Consider the following 26,813-nt stretch of genomic DNA (forward strand, 5'->3'; position numbering starts at 1 on the left):
GTTAACGATTTTTCTTTTTTCAGTATTACAATTTAGTTCAAGTACTTTTGATAATTTCTATCACTTACCAGAAGTTGATTATTGTTCATTTATCCACATGTTAGATAGTCAATATATACTTTATGTATATAATTGTGTCATTTACTGAAATATACTTTCATTTCCAACACTGCAATAAAAAGGCTTTGTTTAAACCATGTGTTATTTGACTGGTCACTCATACTCTAAGTGTTTACCACAACCCTTTATCATCTGTCCTTTAAATATTTATTATCCATTAATACACTCACAGGCTAAGGAACATGTAAACTAAGCAGTGGAATTCCATAAGATATCTTCACTTTAATCGGTCATATGAGGTAGAAGGTGTCTTCCACAAGAACGAGTATTATGGAATAGTGTAGTCTGTAGGTTTACAGTATATGATTTTTTTAAATCATCTTTGTTGTGTCAAACAATTTCCTGAAATTAATGAGACCCTTCTACTGCAAATGGAAACAAAATAAAGCATAGTAGATATAACTGACAAATAACTGTGGAATGAATAAAACTACTGAAAATAGTCCATCATTCCAAAATACCACCAGGGTTTCGGAGATAGAGAACAGTCTTGTGTTCAATTTTGCCATGTCTGCATTATCTTGTGACTTGGGAAGTGTCAGGAGGAGATACCTGTACATGCTACACATACTGTATTATAATTACATGATGTATAACATTATGCATCTTTTCTTATACTTAACTACTTTATCTGCTATCACAGTCTCTAGGTAAATTCCAAATTTTGTCTGTTCGTAATGTAAACGAACTGCCTTCCCGGGAGCCGCAGCATTTGCGCCCCCTCTCCCTACAGCTCGGCATCAAATGACATTGCGGGTCATGTGACGTCACGTCACCCCATCGCATCATTTAACGAGCGTTGCCATGGCGACGCATAAAATCACATATCCCACGTGTCATTTGACGCCGCGCTGCCATGGTGATGCATCGTCGAAGACCCGGCTGGCAATAGGTAAATGAGTTACAGAGGTCTCACGCCTCACCGGCATTTAATTTAAATGCTTTGGGGAAGAGCGCGGGGCCCCTGTTACTGCCACGCCCCCCTAGAAATTCTCCCGCCTCACAGTTTGTGCACCGCTGAATTAAACCATGAGTAATTAAGAGTCACGGTATGTTTTTTATCAGCTAATTTATAGAGAAAAATTAGAATCATGTGTTTAAATAATTAGATAGATATTCAGGGGTGAGTTTGGGAGGCCCCATCCTATATAAAGATCAGAACTTTTGTGAGTTTGGTCTTCACCATACAGGTGTGTGGAAACACATACCACGATCAAAATAAATCTAGAAGGATCTCAGAAAAGCAGTTATTGAGGCTCATCAGTCTAGAACAGGTTAAAAAAAACATTTAAGGATTTGGGGCTCCACCACTCCACTGCCAGAGAGATCAGTCACTCTAGCCAGGAGCGGTTGTCCAAACAAAATCTCTCCAAGAACAAACTGACAAATCATCTAGGAAGTCACAAAGAAATGGGGTGGGAAGTGAATCCCAGAGGGGTGCTTCCAAAATCTTGTCCTGCATGTAATCATAAGCTGAAATGAGGCTAATCAAATATAAAACAGAAAAACTGACTACTTCTTAAGATCCCAACCTGTTCACATAACACAGCCCAGTGTTGTGTGGTATAATATACTGTTGAGCTCACACGGAGTCAATAGTATGGAGGTTATGGGGGGAGGTTCACTTACTCATCTGATATGGCTTGGCAAACCTATATTTCGTAAAGCACCTCCCTTTCACCCTCCGATCTGTCCTCCCACTCTGTGCAGCCTGCTGTAACATCCACACTGGCTACTCATTTAAGAAAAAGAGAAACAGCTTGTAAATTCGCAATTATACTCACAAAGAGCTTGTAATTCCGTTTGTAGCATGCATCAATCCCAGAGTTGTAGTAGAGAAGTAGAAAAGGTCGGGTTGAGCACTGCAAAAAATTCGGGCTGCAGGCAGGTTGAAAATGAATAATTTCTTTATTTATTTGCCATAATGCCTAAAGACACAAAACAGGTGATAATCCTCTAACACGTTTCGTGCCTTGACAGCACTTTATCAAAGAGTAACTATCTGCTCAGACATCACTTCTTAAATTGTAGCAATGGTATCATGTCTCCACCCCTACTCCAGCTGTGAGCTAGATCACAGGTGAGGATCAACCAATCAAGATGACCCCACGCAACCCTCACCACAAGCCAGCTGACCCTACTTAGCAAGGGGTTAAATGTTGCTACTTTCAATGATTTTCTTTTTTTTAACACCATTATTGATTTACAGCGTTTCACATGTAAATTGTGTCTTCACAAATTATTTTCTGCTAAGAACCCACAGGGGGAAGACATCAATGCGAATACCCAACCACAGGTATCACAGATATTATCGGATGATAATGTTCCAGTATATGGTCCTAGTGACCAACAATGGACTTTTAGGGAACATTGTGCCTTGATAGATATGGAGGAGTTGGGGATGGAAAGGGGAGATGACATGGTACCCTCTGGGATATCCCTCACACAAGAATTCTTAAGCTCACTTTTTTTGCCAATGCCTCAAAAGGTCACTTAATTTCTACTTTTGAAAAAATGTAGAAAGAGATTTGAAAATATTAGCGGAGGGTTACACGTTCAGTCCTTCCCCAGGAGAAAATCTAAATCGGAATGAACAACAAGAACTCCAGAATCTAAAAAATAATAAATCCATAGTTATTAAAAATGCAGACAAAGGGGGAGCGATGTTTGTGCAATCAGTCGCAGACTACAGATTAGGGGCGTTGAGACAATTAAGTGATGCCTATAAGAAATTGAAAAAAAGATCCTAATGAGGTGTTCCAGCAGGAACTTAGAGCCCTTTTGGAAATGGGGGAAGTACTGTATGTCCTTAACAAAAAAGAGTTGGACTTCCTGTATCCACCACATCATATACATCTATTACCATCTCCCAAAGATCCATAAATCGCTGACACATCCACTGGGTAGGCCAATTGTGTCAAGCATTGCATCTTTGGGACATGGTCTCACGTTATATCGACAAATTTTTAAAGCCCTTGGTGTGGGCTTTACCATCTTATCTAAAGGATACCAATGATTTGTTGATAGATATTGGATCCATCAAATGGTACACTAACTATCGATGGGTTACGATGGATGTGACATCATTATATTCTATTATCAAACACGAACAAGGCATCATTGCTATCAAACATTATTTGGATCATTCCACATTGTCATCTGCACTGTGCACTTTTTTTGGTGGAATCTAACACGTTTCTTCTTGCACACAACTATTTTAGTTTTGATTCACAATTCTATCTTCAAATTATGGGTACAGCTACGGGCACTCTTTTGCACCTTCGTATGCAAATTTATTTATGGGTTGTGGAGTCTATCTTTATTTTTAGTGACCACAATCCCTTTAGAAATCACATTAAATACTATAAACGATATATATAGATGATTTATTATTCATTTGGGATGGGGATGCATGCACCTTACAAGAGTTTATCACTTCACTTAATTTTAATGATTGTAATATTATTTTCACGTATGAGCATAATGTACATCATATTTATTTTTTTGACCTCATGCTTTATGTGGATATTAACGGTGTCATCCAAACAAATTTATACAGGAAGTCAAACTCAAGAAATTCACTTTTGATGGCCACAAGTAATCATGCGAGATCTCTTAAACAAGGGATACCAATAGGTCAACTTTTAAGATTAAAAAGAATCTGCTCTACGGAGGAGAATTTTGAAAGACATGCAAAATAATTAATGAATAGATTTCGTCGACCCTCGGCTTGAAAAAGCTTTGTTGGATTTTTGACGGAAGGACAGAAAAGATCTTTTGTCAAAAAGTATCAACAAAAAGAAAAAACATGATAAAAAGTTGAGTAATATACCACTTTTTATCACACAACAGAGCAGACAAGCGGGTGCATTACATTCCATCCTTTCCAAACATTGGGACATATTGAAATTTGATGGGGGATTGGCATCTTTAACACAGGAAGGACCTAAGTTTGTTTTCAAGAAGGCTAAGTCATTAGCTGAAGACAGGGGTGCCCAATGCTACATCAAATTGACAAAACATATATGGTAATGAGTATAAAGTTTAAATACTTGAATAATAATAGTAATTACTTGTTTTTTTAGTTAAACCCTTTGGCCAAAGCGTCGTAAGCCTGCATACCAAACATCAAGGTAAACCAAAAATGCAGGTCCTAACACTAAAACTGTGAACCCTTCCTGTTTGCTCTGTATGAGGGGAAGGAACTGCAGTGAGTCCTGTCCATTCAGCAAGTTGCCAGAACCTCCCAAGTTATACTCATTACCATATATGTTTTGTCAATTTGATGTAACATTGGGCACCCCTGTCTTCTGTTGTATACATTTGCCACGCTCATTAGCACTCATTTTGGCATAAATATATATTCATGATGTGGTGGATGTAGGAGTTTGAGCTATCTGGGAATATGTGTGTAAGTCATTAGCTACCTTCCTGTCTCCAAGCCTTTTCAGTTCTCTATCTGGTTTCAGTGGGATTAGGGGTATCCCAAAGGGGTTCCATAATTGTGAATGTTACACAATGTGTAAATATGTCTGTCCCATGAAGAAAATTTAATGTGTTAAACCTAATGGACAAAGAAAGATACAAATGTTCATGAATTGTAAAACTAGCTATGTTATGTATGTCTTGAGATGTGGATGTGGTAGATATTACATCGGACGTACTATCAGACACTTAAAAAAGAGGATTATGGAGCATGTCCGTTTGATTAAAAAGGGGGATCTGCTACATCCAGTCTCTAGACATTTTACGAATTGTCATTTGGGAGGTATCCAGAACTTCTTTTTCTCGGGTGTTGAGCATATTCCTGCGCCACCTCGCCAAGGTGACAGATTGAATATGCTCAACAAACGAGAAATGTTCTGGATATATAGTATGGATACATTATACCCGGCAGGCATGAATGTAGGTTGGGAACTCACACACTTTCTAGTGTGATATGTGAGGCATGTGCCTTAAATTTTTCTCACTCCACTCCTCCTGTCAAAAATCTGTATATAGGTGCTTTATAGCATCTTATATAACATACATGTGGCACATTGAGCTTATATTGAAGCTATATAAGGTTTATTTTTTTATTTTTACTGATAACTGTGTAATTACTTCATGTTACAGTAAATATATACCATCAGGTACACACTGAATTATGTGCTTATATCATACGTATATGCTGTTAAGATGTTGGTTATTATTGTTATATCTTTTTATATATGTATTTTTCCATAGGTATCTGGACCATGTATACCAAATAGGAGAGTAGTTTTTTTTCCCTTTTGTAAATTGATGTATATCAGACAGGAATATATTTCGGATTTATGATTCCATCTTCTAGTCAAGTCCTTTTATTTAAAGGATATATGTGAGAGGTGCATGGAGTTTTATCTCTGCGTTCTTCATATTAGAATATTCAAGGATAGACTTTGGTCCAGCTTAGCATTTTTTGGCATATGCCTTTTATAAGGCTAAATTAGAGTGATATTTATACATTCAGTATCACATTGTTTACTAACTCCATCACAGTTTTTTATATATAGAATAAGGGTAATTTTCCTTAAATCTAAGGGCATAGTGTACTATGGCGTTTATCATAAAAAATACATTTGTTACATGTAGATACTGTACATGTTTGTATCTTTTATGATATGTTTCGTCAGTCTATGTGTGTTTTATGTATTGTGAGTTCAGATTGTTATTTTGGTTCAACCATCACTATATTGTATCTTGTTGCAGGGTTGCAATATTTTGCGACTTCAGTTTAGCACTGCATGTTACATGTATATGGATATTACTGTGCAGGTGTTTTTTTATGTCTAAAGATAAACGATGTGGTTCCTCGAGGTTACCCAAATTACTAAGGATTGTTGAACCTTTATGTTTTTATGATTATTTGTTTTTTTAATTATATATGTATCAATTGTTTATGTACTTCTTGAACATGCACTTCTATTGGCTGCGTGGAGTAGGAGTAGGGGTGGAGACATAATACCATTGCAGCCAATCAGGTGCTTTTTTTAAAAGTGATGTCTGAGCAGATAGTTACTCTTTGATCAAGTGCCGTCAAGGCATGAAACGCGTTAGAGGATTATCACCTGTTATGTGTCTTTAGGCATTATGCCAAATAAATATAGAACTTATTAATTTTCAAACTGCCTACAGCCCGAATTTTTTGGGGTGCTCAACCCGACCTTTTCTACTTCTATAGGAAGTCAAAAAGAACCCTTGAGTAACATCCAAAGATCTCCAGGCCACTCTAGTCTTGACTAATATGAGTGTTCATGACTTAACCGTCATAAAAAGACTAAAAAAGAAGGGTGATAATGGAAGGATAACCAGGAGGAAATCATTGCCATCTAACAAGAACATTGCTGCCATCTGAAGTTTGCCAAAGAGCACAAAGGTGATCCACAAGACTTCTGGAACAATGTTCTCTGGACAGATGTGTTAAAGGTAGAACTTTTTGACCTCAATGAGAAACGTTATGTTTAGTTTTGGTAAAAACACTGTTTTCGAACAGAAGTACCTCATCCCAACAGTCAAGAATGGGGATGGGAGTGTGATGGTTTGGGGCTGCTTTGCTGCCTCAGGGCCTGGACAGCTTGCCATCATTGACACAACCATGACGTCTGCATTGTATCAAAAGATTCTAGGGGTGAATATCAGGCCATTCATCCGTGATCTGAAGCTGAAACAAAAGTGAGTTGAAGCAGTTCTGTAAGGAGAAAATTCCTCAAAACTCATGTGAGAGACTGACCAGCAATTACAGGAAATGCGTAGTTGAAGTAATTGCTGCTCAAGGGGGTGCCACCAGGTACTGAATCTAAAGGTTCACATACTTTTCACGAGGGGCGTATGAGGCCTCAGTACCCATTTGAACGGTCTCTGATTTCTTGGGGCTATTTGTCCATCCCTCTGTAGTTGGCACGGATGTAGAGGTGGTTTGTTTAAAGATGTCATCTTGCCCAAATGTAATATTTCCATGATGGCCTGAGCTTCTCTCATGTGCCTCATGTTAGCTCTTTTACCTTTATGGCTTGCCGGTAGGCGAAAAGGAAATCCCCACCTGTACACGATTCCCTGCTTTTTCAGTAGGGTGGTGATCTTCCGGAGTTCTCTCCACTTTTGCAAGGGTAATCGGTGCTAAATTACTGAAGAGCTGCAAGTTGCTGTTTGATGGTTGGCAGGATTCAGGTTTCATTTAATGTCTTCTTTCTCAAAAAAGAAGTGTATTCTTACTATAATGTCCCATGCTCTGCCTACCAACACTTTTGTTTTCTTGTATAGCACTGCTAATTTTACATAGCGCTTTACAGAGATATTGTGCAGACAGTCCCTGTCCCGTAGAGTTTACAATCTGTTTTTGGTGCCCGAGGCACAGAGAGGTAAAGTGACTTGCCCAAGGTCACAAGGAACTGGCACCGGGAATTGAACCAAGTTGCCCTGCTCCAATCTCAGTGCCAGTCTTTCTTTATTCACTGAACCACTCCCCCCACTACTCCTGCTCTGAGCATACAGTATCTAGTTCAAAGCGGAATAAAGGGGTGTCAGGAATCTCTAGAAAAACTGCAGAATGTAAGGCCATATCTGGGAAGGAATATTTGTCTAAGGTACATTCCTTACTCTGAGACTGTTTCCTCTTGAATGTTTTTCTGCTTCCTCCTGCCATACCTGTATGGTGGTTAATAGTTTTTTCAGATCTTTAATAACCCCACCCACCTCCAGGAGTTCCTCTTTAGCTGTCTCAAGGGAAGAGTTTCTCCCCTGCAAGGTTGTCAGCTCCATTTTAATCCCTGACAGGGCACTCTGTAATTCATCATGACCCAATCTACTCAACCTAAACCTTTAGTTCTCCCCTTATTCCTTAGTCCCCCTCCAATCCCATCTCCTATTCGGAGCTCTTCTAGTTTCGTGGTTAGCCACTACACTCGTTTCTTTTACAGGGCAAGCAGACATAACAGGGCGGCCTCTGTTATTTGGGACTTAATAGATCTTAGGGGCATTTTGTCCGATGCTTATTGCATAAATATGCAAAAAAAACAAAAAAGACGAAACTGACTGATCTTTAGGCATAAGCTAAACTAGTAGGGTTTGCAAGGTTTGTAACGACTGCAAAGTTTTTTTCCTGGCACATGGCCAATGAGGACGTTGTTGATGACAGACGCAAGACGTCAGTTTTGGGAACGAGAAACCCGGAAGACAGAGGATCACAGCACGGGGAGCCCTGCTGTTGCAGGCGACGGATGCGTTCCCGAGATGTAGATTTTAACCGTCTGCCCCTGATGTGTTATCACCGAGGAGGATGACTGGACACAACTAGGTGACCCATATGAGAATGGTACTTACGTGGTATGCTCTATGGACACTCACTTTGATGGAACAGTGTTCTTTATTGTGGTGACAACTTTCCCTTGTATCCCTCTGATGCTGCAGTACACATTCGTACTTGTAAGTGTAGCACCGTCCCTCCCCTCCCCCCTCTTGGAGATGTTGCTGCTGCTACAGGTGTTTGTGGTGTGGTCATACATGTAAGGGTTCAGGGGAACTGAGTGGTCTGCGATGTTGTGGGGGAATAAGACAGGCTTTTGGTGATACTGATGTTCAGCTCAGGGTCTCAGCACCTCCAGCTTCTGTGGGCTCTAGGATTCCCAGAGACAGTCTTTCACAAAAGCAGACTTCTGTCACACCCCTGCCCAATAGACTGAGATCCCAGGCAGGGGTATATAACACAAACAGGCTTTATTTTCAGTCACTGCAGATGGTACACATAGCGGATGCATGGGTCACAATGGATTCCAGGCCTCTGGATGGTGCTTAGTTCACTGCTTTTCGTGAGGACTCTGATCTTGCAGGGCCCAGCCAGCTCAGGAGGACTGACTGGCCTGGCTCACTCCTAGCTTTAAGGAGCTTGACTCCACATGTCTCAACCTTAGGAGGAGGAGACCTGGACTGAAAGTCTCACCCCTCTAAGGAGCTGAGCTTCCTCTATAATTTGGTCACTTCCTCCCTCAGGCTCAGAAGGGGAGAGTACAGGATCTGCACCAGGATAGGCTCCATACAGATTCCTATGTCATCACCACTTCTGTCAGTCACAGAGTCAGAATGAGGGGGGGGGGGGTCAATGCCCCCTACGACAGCCTGCCAAAGCCTGTAAATACCAGGGACTTACATGACATGAGGCAGAGAGGCAGTCTGTACTAGCCATGCGACATAAGTAAGAATAGGGGCTTGTGGCCTAATATATATCTTTTATTCAACTTAAGAGGTCTGTGTTTGTCTTTAGCATATGTTTGGAGGTTCCCTGGCAAAACCTTGAAGGTCTGAGGAACCCAGCCCTTCGAAGACAACAACACATTGATCCACTACATTTCAAATTGACTGGACTATTGGTAGAGCACTGATAATCTGTTTGTTTGCTTAATTCGCTAAGGTAGTAGCAAACCATTAAGATTCAACACCATTTATTGACCGATTGCTGTGTTGTTCAAGTGGAGCTGTCCCTTCATGCTGCCATCTTGGAGTCCATTGCTCATGTACCAACCTTATTCCTGTTAACACTTATTATACTCTTACAACTTAGGGGGACATTCATTAAACTGTGATAGTGTTAATTGGGGCACTACTGCTCAGCAACTTCTAAGTCTAACAGACTCAAAGAAAATATTGTTAACTATGTACTGAATAACAAAGAAGAAACAAAAATGTTTTTCCTCTCAAAAGCACTATTTTGTTAATCTAATCAATTGCACACATTTGCACTTAGACTATCATGACAACAAAATGTGATTCAAGGGCACATTTTTTTTTCAACTTAAAATTTTATTGGCAATTTTCAATTAGGATACAGAAGACAAAATAGGTACAGTGGGGATGATATATAGCAGAAACCATAATAGATATTTAAGGCCCACATATCCAAATATGCAAATATAGGCGGGGTGCCAACCTTCCATGGGTTACACCTGACCTTATAGCACTCTACCAGTTCAGGGATGCCTTGTGGAAAAGCCACAAAATAACTGGCACTACCAAGGATCTCAATCACTACATATGCCTGCGGAACATGTGCACAAGGCAAACAAGGCATGCAAAAGCACAATATTACTCTGACAATCTCCTCCAGAACACATCAAACCCAGCTAACTTCTGGAAGGTTATCAACAACATATATTCCAGCCTTCTAACCACCAACACCCAAGTAATATCACCAAGGGCGATATTACTCTGACAAACCCCACTGACATTGCAAATGCATTCAATGATTACTTTGTGGGGTGAGCTACTAACTTATTAGCAAAACGCAACCCAAACCACAAACCTAAATCACATCCTGGGAGTACCCCTATAGCCCCACCCCCTCCCAACATTGCCCACAATTTTCATTTTGGCCCAGTATCCGAAGAGGAGATTACACAAGCGCTTCTCAAATTAAAACTTAGCAGCCAATGTGGACCTGACTTACTACAATCTAGGTTCCTAAGACTTGGTGCCCCAGCAATTGCCAAACCAATTGCTTCCATAGTCAACTCTATCCTGTCTGCAGGCCATATTCCTAAGACCTGGAAAGCTGCCAGAGTTGTCCCAATCTTCAAATGTGGGTACAAAAATACTGTCTCAAACTACAGACCAATCTCCCTTCTCCCAATCCTATCCAAAGTCATGGAAAAAGGTGTCCACTCACAATTAAGCGATTACTATAACAAGACAAATTCCCCTAGCCAATTCCAATCTGGCTTTTGCCCCAAACACTCTACCATAACTACCCTACTAAAAGTTTGCAATGAAATCCAGTGTGGAATGGAACGGGGTCAACTCACTGGTGCAGTATTCCTAGATTTTGCAAAGGCTTTTGATACTGTCGATCAGGCTATCCTGCTCAACAAACTCCAGAGCTCTGGAATAGGGAAGCATGCTTTAAACTGGCTTCAGTCCTACCTATCAGGTAGATCCCAACATGTGTCCATCTCTGGCTCTAACTCTAACCCCCTGGATTTCACATGTGGCGTCCCGCAAGGCTGTGTTCTGGGGCCCCTACTCTTCTCAGTGTTCATCAATGATCTTCCCACAGCTTGTCAGGAAGCCTCAATACACATGTATGCAAATGACACAATCCTATATGCACACAGCCATAGCCTCTCTGACCTTCAACACATACTTCAGTCTGACTTTTTCAGACTCGAAAACTGGATATCCCAAAACAAACTGTTTTTAAACACTGACAAGACTGTAACAATGGTATTTGGGACCAAGACTAAATATTTAAAGCTTCCAGCGACTGAGCTCCAGATTAGAACCAACACTAACACCACCCTAACTCCTGTTACTAGTTTTAAATTCCTGGGAATATGTTTTGACTCCCACTTAACATTCGGCATGCATATTGATACCCTGACAACCAAGACCTATGCCAAACTAGGGGTACTTTACAGGAACAAATCCTCCCTAAGTCTCCTGGTCAGAAAACGTATCGCACAGCAGATGCTAATGCCAATTATTGACTATGGAGACATAGTATATAGCTCAGCACCTCAAACCCACCTTAGCAAACTTAACACCCTCTACAATTCAATTTGTCATTTTGTTCTCCAATGCAACTATAACACACATCACTGTGAAATGCTCAAAGAACTAGATTGGTCATCACTCGAGTCTAGGCGCAAAGTTTACCTTTCCTGTCTGGCCTTCAAATTCTTTATGGGCAAGCTACCCAGCTACCTGAACAAGCTCCTCACCCCTACCACATGCAGCACCTATCACCTGAGATCAGACTCCAAAAGACTGTTCATGGTCCCAAGGCTCAACAAAGTATCCGGCCGCTCCTCCTTCTCTTACCGTGCACCCCAAAACTGGAACAACCTACCAGAGACTCTTACATCCACTACCAGTCTAAGTTCTTTCAAATCTAAGGCTGTCACACATTTTAATCTGGTCTGTAACTGTTTCATACGCCCATAACGTATATTTTCTTTAACTGTGCATGCAATGTCTTGTATATAATGTACTGTATACCCTGCTCATTATGTAACTGTATTTGTAAACATGTATTATTTGTCTTAACTCTGTACCCAGGACATACTTGAAAATGAGAGGTAACTCTCAATGTATTACTTCCTGGTAAAATATTTTATAAATAAATAAATATAATGATTATCCGTATTGCTGGCGTCCTCTTGACATCCCCTAATATCTCTGTGATTAAATAATATTGAACAAACATAACGGACAAAAGTGGACGAACATAATGGACCAAACAATACAAGGGGAAATGAGGGGGAGGCGGAGTTGATGGTACCAGTGTCATCATACTGTAGGTCTAAGTGAATTTCACATGTATGCTCCCCCGTCATGCCCATTATTTGACCGATGCAGACCTTACTTTGTTTTTTAAATGCCTAAATACTTGTGATATTTTTAGAATCAGAATAGTTTCTCAAAGGCAAAAGCAACATATTTAGCTTGCAAAATTACAATAACCATTGCATAGGTGACTAGGGGAAAGATGAGTAATTGGATTTATTTTTGAAGGTTTTGATGCCTTTCCAGAAAGTTCTTTTACTGCCAAGGATAAGAAGGCATAGTAGATTAAGAGTTGTTTAGTCCTCATTTGCATTTTTTCCCTTGGCTTTCTGAAGCTATGGACTCAATCCAACACTCACTTCCTTGCTTTATCCCAGGTAATAAAATATAAGAATATCGTTTGCCTAAGTTTATTGTTTTTAATTTATACAGTATGTTTATAAGTGTAGAACATTGAATTTAAAGTTAATATAGAAAGATGAAGACATGGACTGTGTGATTGTTTTCCAATCAATAGTTTACTTATTTGTTACTGTAAATGAGTCCAGCCCTAACTTAAAATATATAGTGTAATGGATTAAAATACATCAATTATTTCCCTAAATTAAAATCAATATTCTAAATACCAAATGGTGAATTTTACAAATACATACAAATCAGGCATCTCATTGAAACTAAATATAATAAGAGTATGCCTTTAGAGCTGACCATTTGAATCCTGGTATTATTCCCAATCCCTAAGGGAGTCACCTCTGAACTATAGCATGCAATACACCTTGTTTCAATACAACCAACAAATTTTAACTACTGTATATGTTAGCATGGGAAAGATACTTAAACACCATACTAGAAATAGAGGACTGGAAGGACATTTGGGAGGCAACAACTAAAGAATCTACATGTGTTATAGCAAAAGAACATATTTAAAAGATTTTATACTGATTTTATACTGATGGTATTTTACCTTTGTCAAGTTGCAGTCAATCTATCCTGCTATCTATCCCCAATGTTGGTGTGAATGTGGGCTCCATCTTTCAAATCTGGAGGGAATGTCCAAGATTTAACCCCATGGGCCAAAATTCTCCATTTGATAGAAGACTTGCTTGGTCTCCAAATCTCTAAAGACCCTCTTCTTTTGATTCTGGACTTTCCAATCCCCAGCTCAAACAATCTTGAATCCAAACTAATCACCCATGTTCTTAATGCCACACGTTGCTCTATAGCCCATTATTGGAAGCTTCCAATGTATTTGCACAAAGATATGGGATAGTAATGTGACAAGGAGTTATAGTTACATATATGTACTTGCAGGAAATGTTGTAATTGTTCATGCAATAATCTCAACAAATGTAATATATACTTTGTACAATTTTTGGGGCTCCCTCTCCTCTTCCTTCCCACCCACATATTATTATTTAAGTTTCTGTAAAAAAAAAAATTCCTGTACATTTTTGTTTGATGTGCTGTTTTTGCTACGGTTCCCTAAAATGAAAATGCTAAATAAAGAGTAACAGAAAATATATATACAGTATTGATATACTTACATTACATTTTATTGTTCACAATACCCTTTTAACCCTTTCCTATTGTTATGATTTTGCAGCTCATGTTATTAGTTTAAAGCTCATACAACACTGGTTCTTTTACACAAGGCTACCCAAAAACAATTGTTTTGAAGAGGCCATGTGCGATTTTCTTTCTCCCACTTGTGTTCACTACCTTTCTTTATCCTTTCTGTTACTATGTGCAATGTAGAAGAATAGGAAATATGTCATTTAAAAAAGGAAAGTAGAATTTGTAATCCTATTTGTGTTCAGTGATTAGTCTTTCTTAAGCAGAATCTGTGTGGATTCTCAATGAATAGATTTGTATGACAAGGCAATCATTTTTTTTCAATGAATCAGTCTTTGTTACCTACAGTATATTATAGCAGAAGGGACTAATGATGTGGGGCATTGGATAGAGGTTTTATTGTAGAATTATTTATTATCAGTGTTGCAAGGACAACGCCACAACACGTGTTATCACAATAGGCTTGTTTATTCAGCACCAAGAAAATCATGGAACACAAAAGAGCTTCATTCAGCATAATTAACAAACAAAAAAACCAACATACAACAGTCTAGCTAAATAGTTCATAACACGGTTTTGCCCTCTTCCCAGAAAGGCAGTTCAAGTCTAAGAAAAGCACAAAGAACAATGGTAAGTGTCCCACTGTAACAGACCTTGTTGCAGCTTGTTTCCCTCCAGCGTTTCAGAATGTGGTTCTGCGGTTCAGACAGGAACAAGTCGGAGCTCTGGGTTCTTAAAGCCCCTTAACGAGGCAGCTGGGATCTGGTTAATTAACCCAGACTTTTCTCAACATCGGACTAACCAGCTCACTGCTGTACTCCAGACCTAGACATTGGTACCCTAGGCATGGTGGAATAGTGAATTCACCCTGTCACAATCAGGTTGCAGGTTTTTAAGAGCAATTCAGTTTTTACTCAGTTTTAAACAAATGAATCTCCTGAAAAACCAAGGTGTAAAAGGCTATAATAGAATTCTGAAAAAAGGAGAACATTTCAAGATTAACAAATTGTTCCATATAAACATTAGCCCAGTTGTGTCCGAGCTAACATTTAGGGTGTAAATTCACTAAATAGATTAAACCAAATATAGCAGAACTTATCATCTATTGTGTGCTTAATCTGTTAGGGTTGCTGTTTCATTGTGTTGGGGCTTTGGGGAAGGGAAGTACCTCTTTGTCCCCTTTTGGGGTCCTGAGGGAACGGGCCTCGAAACATTGCCCCCCTGCTTATCCCCATTTTTTACCCCCCCCCCTGTTTCTCCCTCCACCCCACCCCCACCTCCCATTGTGTGATATTCTGTTTTTCGCATACTATGTTTTTTTGCACTATGTATTTTAGACGCTTTTGTGTTGGTCACATCGCTCCATGGATTTGACTTGTGTTGACATTAAATATCTTTTTTTGATTTGGCAATTACCTACTCTTGAGATTTACTCTACTAGTCAGTGAGTGCTGGAACTAGTAATCCAGAGTAAGTCCCAGTCTCTTGATGCACAATCTTCACTATCAAATCCCTAACTAACTAAAGTGAAGGTGCAATGATCAATCCAGTAAATCACATCTGCATGCCGGATCTATTGAAAACAGTCCTTGCATGTCCTGAGGCCACAGTTTGACTCCCTGGAACATGCAATTTTCTTTCTCTGGATTTGGATGCTCCCAGTAGAAAGCAGTCAAGATTCTACACTATCCTTTCCTTAGGGAAACCTAAAGGGGTTTCTCTAAGGCTGATAACTGAGTTTTCTTTAGGTAACAAACCTATTTGGGATTTGTCCCAAACCTAAATGAAATACAACTAAGGACCTATTCTTATCATTATCTTCAACCCTTGTTTATCCACTGCTAGATTAAGGCCTCCCCAATGGTCATCCAGGTGCCGCTTTTACAAGCCTTTCTTCTCCACAATGCTGCAACAAATTTTCTGATTTCATTCTCTCATCTTACTTTTGGTCATGGTCTTGGTCTTTTAATTTCCTTTGCAATACAGTCCAGTACCATCTTTGTCCAATGATGGTCAATTCTTCATGCGATATGCCCTGCCACTGTCATTTAATTTTTTACCCTTGTGATGATGCCACACAGTTTTGGGGTTTCTATGCCATTTATTTATTCCTGTCCCTTCAGATAATACCCAGCATACATATCTCCCTACTTCTTTGAGTTGTCTGAAGCTTCTGAATGATGATTTAGAGTCTAAGTTTCACATCCATATGTGAGCACATACAGAATACACACATACACACAAAAATGTAGATATAATGTACTTTTCTGTGCAATAGACTATATACTATAAGCTGCTGTTATTATCTGTAATGTAAGTACATGAAGTGCCTTTTTGTAACTCCCAAAATCAAACACATAGGACCATACATACTGTACGTAATATAGGTACAAGCTAAATCAAAAAGAGTTGCATGATCATATAATATTGGGTGATTTGTTCAGTAGCAATACACAATATTTTGTGTAAGTAATGGATGCAGTCACCATCATTTTTTACATTTCATAGTAGGACAGCCATGACATTAGCAGTTCAATACATTATAATTAAACGCGGTTATAAAATTTCTGCTTAAATATTTGGTATAATAATCATATAGTCTGTTGTTTTTACAAATAAGAACACAATTTGATGTTATGCAAATTGACTACTAGCCATTTGTCCAGGGGCTGAAAAGCAATTAATTGCATTAGAAAACCGAATTTCCAAATAATTAGCAATAGTCTGATATCAGTTTAGAGACAGAAATAATTACCAATGTTACAGTTTTCTGCACCTTACAAAAATTCAAATTTCAAAACACCAACTTTAGAGATCTGCATGAAGCATTATGTATTGGGGTTGGTTTGTTTATAGCTGCTTAGTGAATCTGGCTTAAGTAAAAGCTCTGTGATAAATGCCTTTGGCTTAGTCTGCTTTCTTAGTTAAAAAAAACTGCAATATTTGCAATCAAGCCATTGCAAAAAAAAAAAAATGGTTGAATTTTTTTTTTCATCATACACACCATTTTCTATGTATCTAATACTAGCCAGTTTTTGGATGAACTCAGTTTAGTAACTCAGGCCAAAGTGCAATACTGTATGCCCCCTGTTTTATTGATTTCTGTGTTAATTTTCTTTTTTTTTCTAGAAATGCTGGTTTTCAATGGTGGATTCATTGTTGGATAAATAGTTGGTTGCACTTTGGGAATGCATTGCAGTACATCTTCAGCTAGGTCTTTATGATATTTAGTATATTTTCATACTTCTTTGATCGCCATATCCTGCCTTTGATGAACTATTGTATGGTACTGTGTTCCCTTCAAAAAGAGTAGTAGTCCGGATCCACAGTTACAGTAGTTTAGTCATGGTAAATACATACAGTAACTGACGGGGGTGCCATATAAAATCTACAGATAAACACAGAATCAAAAGAGCAGAGAAATCCTTTGTGGTTTAAATATCACATGAGTTGTAGCATAATGTGATAAAGTGATAACAAAAAATTTTCATTGAAAATAAGTCTAAAAAATAGGATAACATATAAACAGTCATTGCAAAGAGACTAATAAAAACAATTAAAAGTGTGAAGGGTTTATTCAGATCTAGAGATGAATGTTACTTCAAGAGATCAGTACTCATATAGGAATCATGACGAATTAGATGCCTCATCCAAAGGGAATACTTTGCTTGCTATTTCTGAACACAGTTCAAAAGCCCCTTAAGGGACAAACAGGAGTCACATTAGTTCTATTCGAGTCAAATAATTTGTTTGTAGTTACAAAGATCCATTAAAAAACATAGACATTCATTAATCCTATTTCGATCAAATCATTTGATTATGGTTCCCAGGGTATTGAGTCTTGGTAGAGTCCCCAGACAAAGCCTATTGGTGAAACGCGCATTGGGTGCAAGTGACATTACAATACTTTTGACACCAGAGATAGGGAGAGAAAAATGTGCGATCCTATTGTAGCACTGAATAGTTCGGCATGATGCCATTCCAGTGCTTGGGAAACCTGCAACATCAAAGGCTTTAGAATATATATTGCCTTTGTTCTGAGTCTGATGCAGCCTGAATGTTTAGAATGAATAGACTTTGTCTCTGAATAGGTGTACTAATCATTATAGGCTAAAGCAGTAAAATTCAGGGCATTATTGAAACCCTGCTCTCTGATTGGTTAAAATTCCGGGCATTATCCAATCAGTAATGCCCGGAATTTAGCAGCTTGCAAAGTGCAGTTTTCAATGGGTTTATTTCCAGCCAATCAGCTTTCAGAACAGCTGAGACAGGGCAGGGGATTGGTTTGCTTGAAGTAAAAGCTCTGAGACAGGGCAGGGGATTGGTCAGCCCCGGGTTGACTCCTCCCCCTCCCGAACTGACTGAGATTTTCTGAGCAGATTCAGTTGAAGAAGGGGGTGGGGAGAGTCTGCAGTTTCTTTGTGAGTGTGTCAGTAGCAGTTGTATATCTGTGTAGAGGTTGTGTGTCAGTGTGTCAGTGTCAGCAGCAGTGTTTATGGGTGTAGCGTGTGTGTGTAGAGGTGTTGTGTATAGAGGTGCAGTGTTGTGTGTGTATGTTGTGTGGGTAGAGGTGCTGTGTTGTGTATAGTATAGAGGTGTTGTGTGTGGGGGGTGTGTGTAGAGGTGCTGTGTTGTGCTGTGTTGTGTCTAGAGGTGGGGGGAGTGCAAAGTTGAGTAAGTGGCTGCATTTTTTTTTGTGGCTGCAGTGTGTGTGTGTGTTGTGTTGTGCTGCAGCAGCTGTATGTGTAGCAGCAGTTTGCGTGTGTAGAGCTGATGTGTGTGTGTATAGAGCTCCAGTGTGTGTGTGTGTGTGTGTGTGTGTGTGTTAGTGTCAACAGCAGTGATTATGGGTGTAGCATGAGTGTGTATCAGCAGAGTTTGTGTGTGTAGAGCTGCTTTATTGTGTGTGTGTGTGTGTGTGTGTGTGTGTGTGTGTGTGTGTGTGTGTGTGTGTGTGTGTGTGTGTGTGTGTGTGTGTGTGTGTGTGTGTGTGTGTAGAGCTGCTGTGTGTGTAGAGCTGCTGTGTGTGTAGAGGTGCTGTGGTGTGTGTGTGTGTGTGTGTGTGTGTGTGTGTGTGTTGTGTTGTGCTGCAGCAGCTGTATGTGTAGCAGCAGTTTGCGTGTGTAGAGCTGATGTGTGTGTGTATAGAGCTCCAGTGTGTGTGTGTGTGTGTGTGTGTGTGTTAGTGTCAACAGCAGTGATTATGGGTGTAGCATGAGTGTGTATCAGCAGAGTTTGTGTGTGTAGAGCTGCTTTATTGTGTGTGTGTGTGTGTGTGTGTGTGTGTGTGTGTGTGTGTGTGTGTGTGTGTGTGTGTGTGTGTGTGTGTGTGTGTGTGTGTGTATGTGTGTGTGTGTGTGTGTGTGTGTAGAGCTGCTGTGTGTGTAGAGCTGCTGTGTGTGTAGAGGTGCTGTGGTGTGTGTGTGTGTGTGTGTGTGTGTGTGTGTGTGTGTGTGTGTGTGTGTGTGTGTGTGTGTGTGTGTGTGTGTGTGTCAGCAGTTTGTGTGTGTATGTGTACACAGAGGGGCGGCAGTGTGTGATATAGATATCTGCAGTGTAAGCGTATATAGAGGTAGTTTCAATTATTTACAATTTTATTTTAATAACAAAATCTATATAACTATACAAAAGTGTCTATTATTTATGATAAGCCTACATTTAGCCTATAATAGTAATAATCCCCTCAGAACCGGGCATTGCTGGCCAATAATTCCCTGGCTGGGTTAAAGTCCCTCGGCTTCGCCTTGGGCCTTCAACTCTTCCAGCCAGGGCGTTATTGGCCAGTAATGCCCTGTTCTGAGGGGATTATTACTTAATTATTACTATAGCCCTAAACAGCTTTCTGGCATGAAGGAAACAATGTCACCATTTTGTTGCAAAAACAATGATACTTTGAACTTCAATGTTTGTCAGGGAAGTTGTGCATTTATTAAACAATAGCTGTATGCACAACATTACCTTATAGCCATTAATAACCAGGAAAAGAGTATTTATAAACTTGGAACTGTGATTTGAGGCAGATAACATTTTTCAGTATCTGTTTATGAGTGCCACACAGTCCATGAGCATGGTTAACTAACACAAGGGATCTCTTTAGAATAACAACATTGGTACACCTTGTATCCACCTAAAAAAGATTGGAAGAGTACATTGTTACTGTTTGCTTCCCGGAAACGATTACTTCAGTATTAGAAGATACCTTTTTTATTTAGACTAACAATAAATATTATAAGACAAGCTTCCGAGAGTTCTCCTCTCTTCCACAGGCCAGCAATTCTGATTTACAGAGATCCCATGAGTTTAACACATGTAAAAAAAAAAAAAAAAAGACAAACAAAATAGTCATCTAAGTCAGATGATGCAGAGAAGGAATAAAAGACAGGGCAGTAAATGGATGAAAGGGACAGTGAGACACAAGACCATACAGCCATCAGCAGTTTGCAGGGGTGTGTGGATGCAGGGGGGGCGGGGAGTTAATTGTAAAATTCACAGAAAAGCAGAGAGAAACATTACAAATTATTATGGCAGTGGGTTCAAAACCCCATATCAGCATTAAGTCCTCTTGTTTTAGTGTTAAAGTGTATTATCATTTTGAGTTCAAATTTTTTCCGTTCTTGAGTATTTTAAACATTCCATTGAGGATTTGAATTTTTAAGAAATGTATGGAATGATCTGGCTGCAAGATGTGGTGCCCCACTGGAGTGCAATATCTTCCTTCTTCATGGTGTGTTATTTTGTGTCTATGTAGGTTTGTTCTGGTTTGAAGTTTCTAGCTGGTTTCACCAATGTAGCATTCTTGGTCACATTTGCAGCACTGAATCTTATACAGATGCAGCCACATGTATTCGACCATATCACGATCCCAACTCACAGACAATTCCCCAAATACCAAGCAAGATGGGCCACAACAGACTAATGGCCCCATCAAATTAACACAGCGGGGGTCCGTGCTATGAATCATACCGGGTTCTACCTGTCTATAAGAGACGTGCAGTAAGAGATAGACGGAATCATTCACTCTAACAGACGATCGCGCGGGGGGGGGGGTTATTTTATTTTAATATTACAGTATTGTAGAAGGGGGTCTCCAGAGCTGAAACGCATGGATTTCAGGTTCGGGGACCACCTGCTTCCCGAGTTACAGGCCCCATTATGGGGTACCAGTATCCCAGCGGCAATTTTTATATTCTCCCGTGATTGGTGTGACATTGTGCCAATCAATTTTTCTTTATAATTGAATGTCTTTCAAGTTTGAGGCTTGTTTTTGGGATTTGCAGGCAGGCTGCATATTGACTGGCACAGTGGCAACCCATGCCCATAGGGTTTCATTACTATAGCATTTACTACAGGCCCCGTTATGGAGTGCGGGTATCCCTCTGCTTGGTTTAAATCCCCAGATCACGTAGGCCGTGACGCTGGAGAATTTAAACATGGCCGCCGGGATACCGGCACCCCATAATGGGGCATTTAACTTGGGAAGCAAGGGGTACTTGGACCTGAAATCAAAGCGATTCAGCTCCGGAGACCCACTGCTACAACAATGTAATATTACAATAAAATGAAACCCACGCAATCGCCTGTTAGAGACGCGCAGGTAGAGTTACTGATTCAGTCTATCTCTTACTGTGCATCTCTTACAGACAGGTAGAACATTGTATTAATCTGATGGGCCATTAAGTCTGCTCAGGGCTACCTCACGAATTTGTTTATCAGAATCTCAGAATTTTTCGGGAGATGTGTTTGAATACAGGCGGCTGTATCTATATACCACATTCCTTGATGTACATCAAACTGTTCCTTTGACATTGAATGTTCTATGTTTGAGACTGGTTGTGAGATCATGGCATATACAGTTAGGTCCAGAAATAATTGGACACTGATACAAGTTTTGTTATTTCGGCTGTTTACCAAAATAAATTCAATTTACAGTTAAATAATGAATATGGGCTTAAAGTGCAGTCTATCAGCTTTAATTTGAGGGTATTCACATCCAAATTGGATGAAGTGTTTAGGAATTACATCTCTTTAATATGTAGACCCCTCTTTTTCAAGGGACCAAAAGTAATTGGACAATTGACTCAAAAGCTGTTTCATGGACAGGTGTGGGCGATTCCTTCGTTATTTCATATTCAATTAAGCAGGTAAAAGGTCTGGAGTTGATTCCATGTGTGGCATTCGCATTTGGAAGCTGTTGCTATGAACCCACAACATGCGGTCAAAGGAGCTCTCAATGCAAGTGAAACAGGGCATCCTTAGGCTGCAAATAAAAAGAAAATCCATCAGAGAGATAGCAGGAACATTAGGAGTGGCCAAATCAACAGTTTGGTACAATCGGAGAAAAAAAGGTTGCACTGGTGAGCTCTGCAACACAAAAAGGCCTGGACGTCCACGGAAGACAACAGTGGTGAATGATCATAGGATCCTTTCCATGGTAAAGAAAAATCCCTTCACAACATCCAGCCAAGTGAAGAACACTCTCCAGGAGGTAGGCATATCATTATCCAAGTCTACCATAAAGAGAAGACTTTAAGAGAGCAAATACAGAGGGTTCACCACAAGGTTCAAACCATTCATAAGCCTCAAGAATAGAAAGGCCAGATTGGACTTTGCCAAACAATATTTTAAAAAGCCAGCCCAGTTCTGGAACAGCATTCTTTGGACAGATGAAACTAAGATCAACCTGTACCAGAATGATGGGAAGAAAAAGTATGGAGAAGGCTTGGAATGGCTCATGATCTGAAGCATACCATATCATTTGTAAAACACGGTGGATGCAGTGTGATGGCATGGGCATGCATGGCTTACAATGGCACTGAGTCACTAGTGTTTATTGATGATGTGACAGAAGACAGAAGCAGCCGGATGAATTCTGAAGTGTATTCCAGACTTCAAGTAGTCATTGCCTGCAAAGGATTCTCGACAAAGTATTAAAAATTAACATTTTATTTATGATTGTGTTAATTTGTCCAATTACATTTGAGCCCTTGAAATAAGGGGACTGTGTATGAAAATGGTTGCAATTCCTAAACGTTTCATACAATATTTTTGTTCAACCCCTTGAAATAAAGCTGAAAGTCTGCACTTCTATTGCATCTCAGTTGTTTCATTTCAAATGCATTGTGGTGGCGTACAGAGCCAAAATTATGAAAATTGTGTCAGTGTCCAATTATTTCTGGCCCTAACTGTATGTTTGCAAAGTTTACAGTGTGTGTTCACGCATGGCTTTGTGCCATTCACAGTGTCCTTGAGTTCGTTATGAAGTTTTCTATTGACTAACCTCTGTCTGAGTTTTGGCGGTTGTCGTAATACAAGAATGGGAGGTTTTGGGATGTCTTTTAATATTTCATCCTTTGTCATGATTTTTTACTTCTCTTGTTAAAATAGCTGACCATACAATGTTGCGATAATATATTCACACTAGACAATTTAAGTCATGATGTGGGCTTTAAGTACAGAGAGCCATATACCCTGGCAGTTTTTAAGACCAACAGACAATGTTTCTATAATAGTATGATACAGCTGACTTTGTGTCACTAATCAATTATCCTGTGGCTGTTACAAGTACAGACAACAATGTATACAGTATGTCTGTTTGCCACAGTTGAGCTGTAGGCTGTTTGTTTCTGTCTAATTATAAATACAACTGCAGCAGAGGTATGGTCAGCATTTACTACTGGTGATTAACAGAGAGAAAGATTGATACAGATTTCTTTATTTGTTTGTCAGTCCCAGCTGTACTTCACAACCCAGTGATTTGAGATAACAGGGGCTATGCACAAAGCAGTGATAAGTGTTTTTAAGGGAGAAAAATGCCTTTATAGCGTGATCCTGCCTGCTGCGCAATTCACAAAGCAGTGATAACACTGCAGTATCACGCTTTAAAGGCTTTTAATCACCCAAAAACTGTCAGTGATAAAAAAAAAATCGTACGATCAGGCAAAAAATGGCAAACCCGTCAGTGTTTTGCCAGTTAGCGCTATTCACAAAGCAGTTGTAACGGAATCGCACTGTAAAAACTCACCATTTCTTTTCAGCAGCTAAAGGCTGACACAAAAGAGATGGAGCCATGAATAAAAGCATTATTGTTTATTTTGTGCACACTATTAATACATGAGGCCGGTGGTTGTCTCCAGGTGGTCCCAGCAGGTGTCCGTGGGCCTCCAGGAGGACCCCATGGGTCTCAGAGGGCCCCACAGGGGTCTTCAAGTGGTCCCCACAGGTGTCTGGGGGTCCTCGGGTGGTCCCAGTGGGTGTCCGTGGGCCCTCGGGTGGTCCCTGTGGGTTTTATGGGGCCCTCGGGTGGTTTCTATGGGTGTCCAGGGGCTTCCACAGGGGTCCCTGGTTGGTCCCCACGGGTGTCCGAGGATCCTTGGTTGTTCCCATGTGTCCCCACTTGCCTGCGGTACAAATCCTGTGCCCAACATAAAACATGTCTAATAGAGTGAAATAAATACACACCCCTCCCTCCCCCCTAACACATACAGTACAGTAATGGACAAAATTACTATTATCCAGATATGGATAATAGTGCATTTGCCCATTAAAAATAAAACATTAACCAGCAGAAATAAAGTAAATAAAACTTGCACTTACCCCTGATAGCCTGCCACGTTGAAGGCCATCCTCATCCTCATCACTGTCCATGTCCTATGTTGCCATAAACAATACAGTAAAAAATGGCCCCTAACCCCTTAATCACCATAGCAGTTAGTAACCACTATAATAATTAAGGAGTTTACCCACCCTCCCCCACTACCCACTTGGAGGCCTAACCACCCCCCAGGCAACTATCACAACCCTCCACCCATTCATTGGTACAGTGGGTACATCATGCTCATATAATATGGGCCTGATTTACCACTAAATGGTGAAGCAAACAATAAACAGGCCCAAAATAAAACACATTACATAGAAAATTAAACACATTACAAATGCCAATAAACCAATTGATTGGCACAGAGGGTACATCATGCCCATATAATATGGGCATGATTTAACATTATGGCAGTCAATGGCCAACCTAAAAAATAAATAACCACAAACAATATCCAATGTAATAAAAAATAATCACCAAATAAACAACAATAAACAAGTAAACACAACAAAATGAACAACAATCAATCAAATACAAAATAAACACAAAATTAACCAGGAAAACACCAAAACAAAACCATCAATAAATAAAAGAAAGCTCCAAATAAACAACATTCAAATTCAAAATACCAAAAATAATCCACTAATAAAAAGCAAACAATAAAAAGCAGCCAGAAATAATCAATAGAAAAGACAACCAAAAATGCCATCATACAAAATAATCACACAAAATAAATAACATAAAAAACAAATAACAAAGTACCAAAATACATTTAAAATACATAAAAGCAAGTATTTGCCCCCCAAAATTGCTTGTCACTGTATGTATGTATGTATGTATGTATGTATGTATGTATGTATAGCGCTAAAGGGGCATACATAAATAAATTTGTAATAAAAAAAAATTAAATAACAATAAAAATCCAATGCAAAAACTTTTAAAAGAAAAATAACATAACTTCAATGATTTTTCTTACCTTTAGATGTCTTCATCCTCCGATTCCATGGGTCTCAGGAAGCTCTTGAACCAATCCTCAATCCAAAACAGCAACGGGCCACAGGTAAAGTCCAAAGTCTTTTTCTTCTTTCTTAATCTTCATCTGTTAATTGTAATCTATTTTGGGTCTTTCTTCTTCTTCTTCTTCTTCTTCCTCGTCCTCTTCCTCTTCCTTCATCTGTAACGTCCTTGTAATCCTATTGGGGAGGAGGTCCTCCCTCCTCCGCTTCTTGGCGTCAAATGAGGCAGCATAGGCTTTTATATTTGAGTGACAAATGGTTCACACGCCATCTGATTGGCTGTGAAAAACATGTACCTTTATTTTAAATTTGATGTCCTGGAAAGGGAGTGAAGCCAGCCAATCAGAATGGCTATGCCTCTGTTCCCTTTAACATGACGTCACAACAACCACCATGGCAGCCGTCACATGTTACTTCAGCCAATCTGATTGTGAGATGTATATCCCCAATCTGATTGGTTGTAGTAGACCATGTTACAGAGTCAATTGTTGGAAAGGATGTGACGTCATCCAAAGGGAATCACATGGTCTTCTTGAACGCCAAGAAGCTGAGGAGGGAGGACCTCCTCCCTAATAGGATTACAAGGGCATTACAGAGGGAAGAAAAGGAGAAAGAGAAGAAGAAGAAAGAAGACCCCCAAATGGATTACAATTAATAGATGAAGATAAAGAAAGAAGAAAAGGACTTTTCCTGTGGCCCGTTGCTGTTTTGGATTGTAGATGGGTTCAAGAGCTTCCTTAGACCTCTGGAATCGGAGGGTGAAGACATCTAAAGGTAAGAAAAATCATTGCATTTATGTTATTTTTCTTTTACAGGTTTTTGTAATATATTTTAATGTTATTTAATTTTTTTGATTGCCCATTGATTGCCAATGTATTTTTGTATGCCCATTTAGGGCTATATATACATACATACAGTGACAAGTAATCTAGTTTATAACTAAAGGCAAATAATTCCAAAATCTATACTGTCAAAAAATACTATAGGCTACAGTATAGCACTATCTATTTTCATTACAAACAGCTGCTATACTTTTGCCAGGACGCAATACCCTGGGAATCATAATCAAATGATTTGATCTAAATAGGATTACATAGGATTTAATAGATCATGAACTATCCTACCTTGTAACTACAAATGATTTGAATAGGACTAATGAACCTCCTTTTTACCTCTTAGGGGGCTATAGAATTGTGTCCAGAAACAGCAATCCATTCCCT

The 26,813-nt window shown here is 39.5% G+C and overlaps 1 protein-coding gene across 1 annotated transcript in view; it reads left to right on the plus strand.

The window, feature by feature from the left end:
- CSMD1 (CUB and Sushi multiple domains 1) overlaps positions 1 to 26,813 on the plus strand; it is a 2,556,145-nt gene that overhangs the window by 1,575,021 nt on the left and 954,311 nt on the right. The gene's annotated exons all lie outside the window — the stretch shown is intronic.

Source organism: Ascaphus truei, chromosome 4, assembly GCF_040206685.1.
Source record: "Ascaphus truei isolate aAscTru1 chromosome 4, aAscTru1.hap1, whole genome shotgun sequence".
In the NCBI taxonomy this organism is placed as follows: Eukaryota; Metazoa; Chordata; class Amphibia; order Anura; family Ascaphidae; genus Ascaphus; species Ascaphus truei.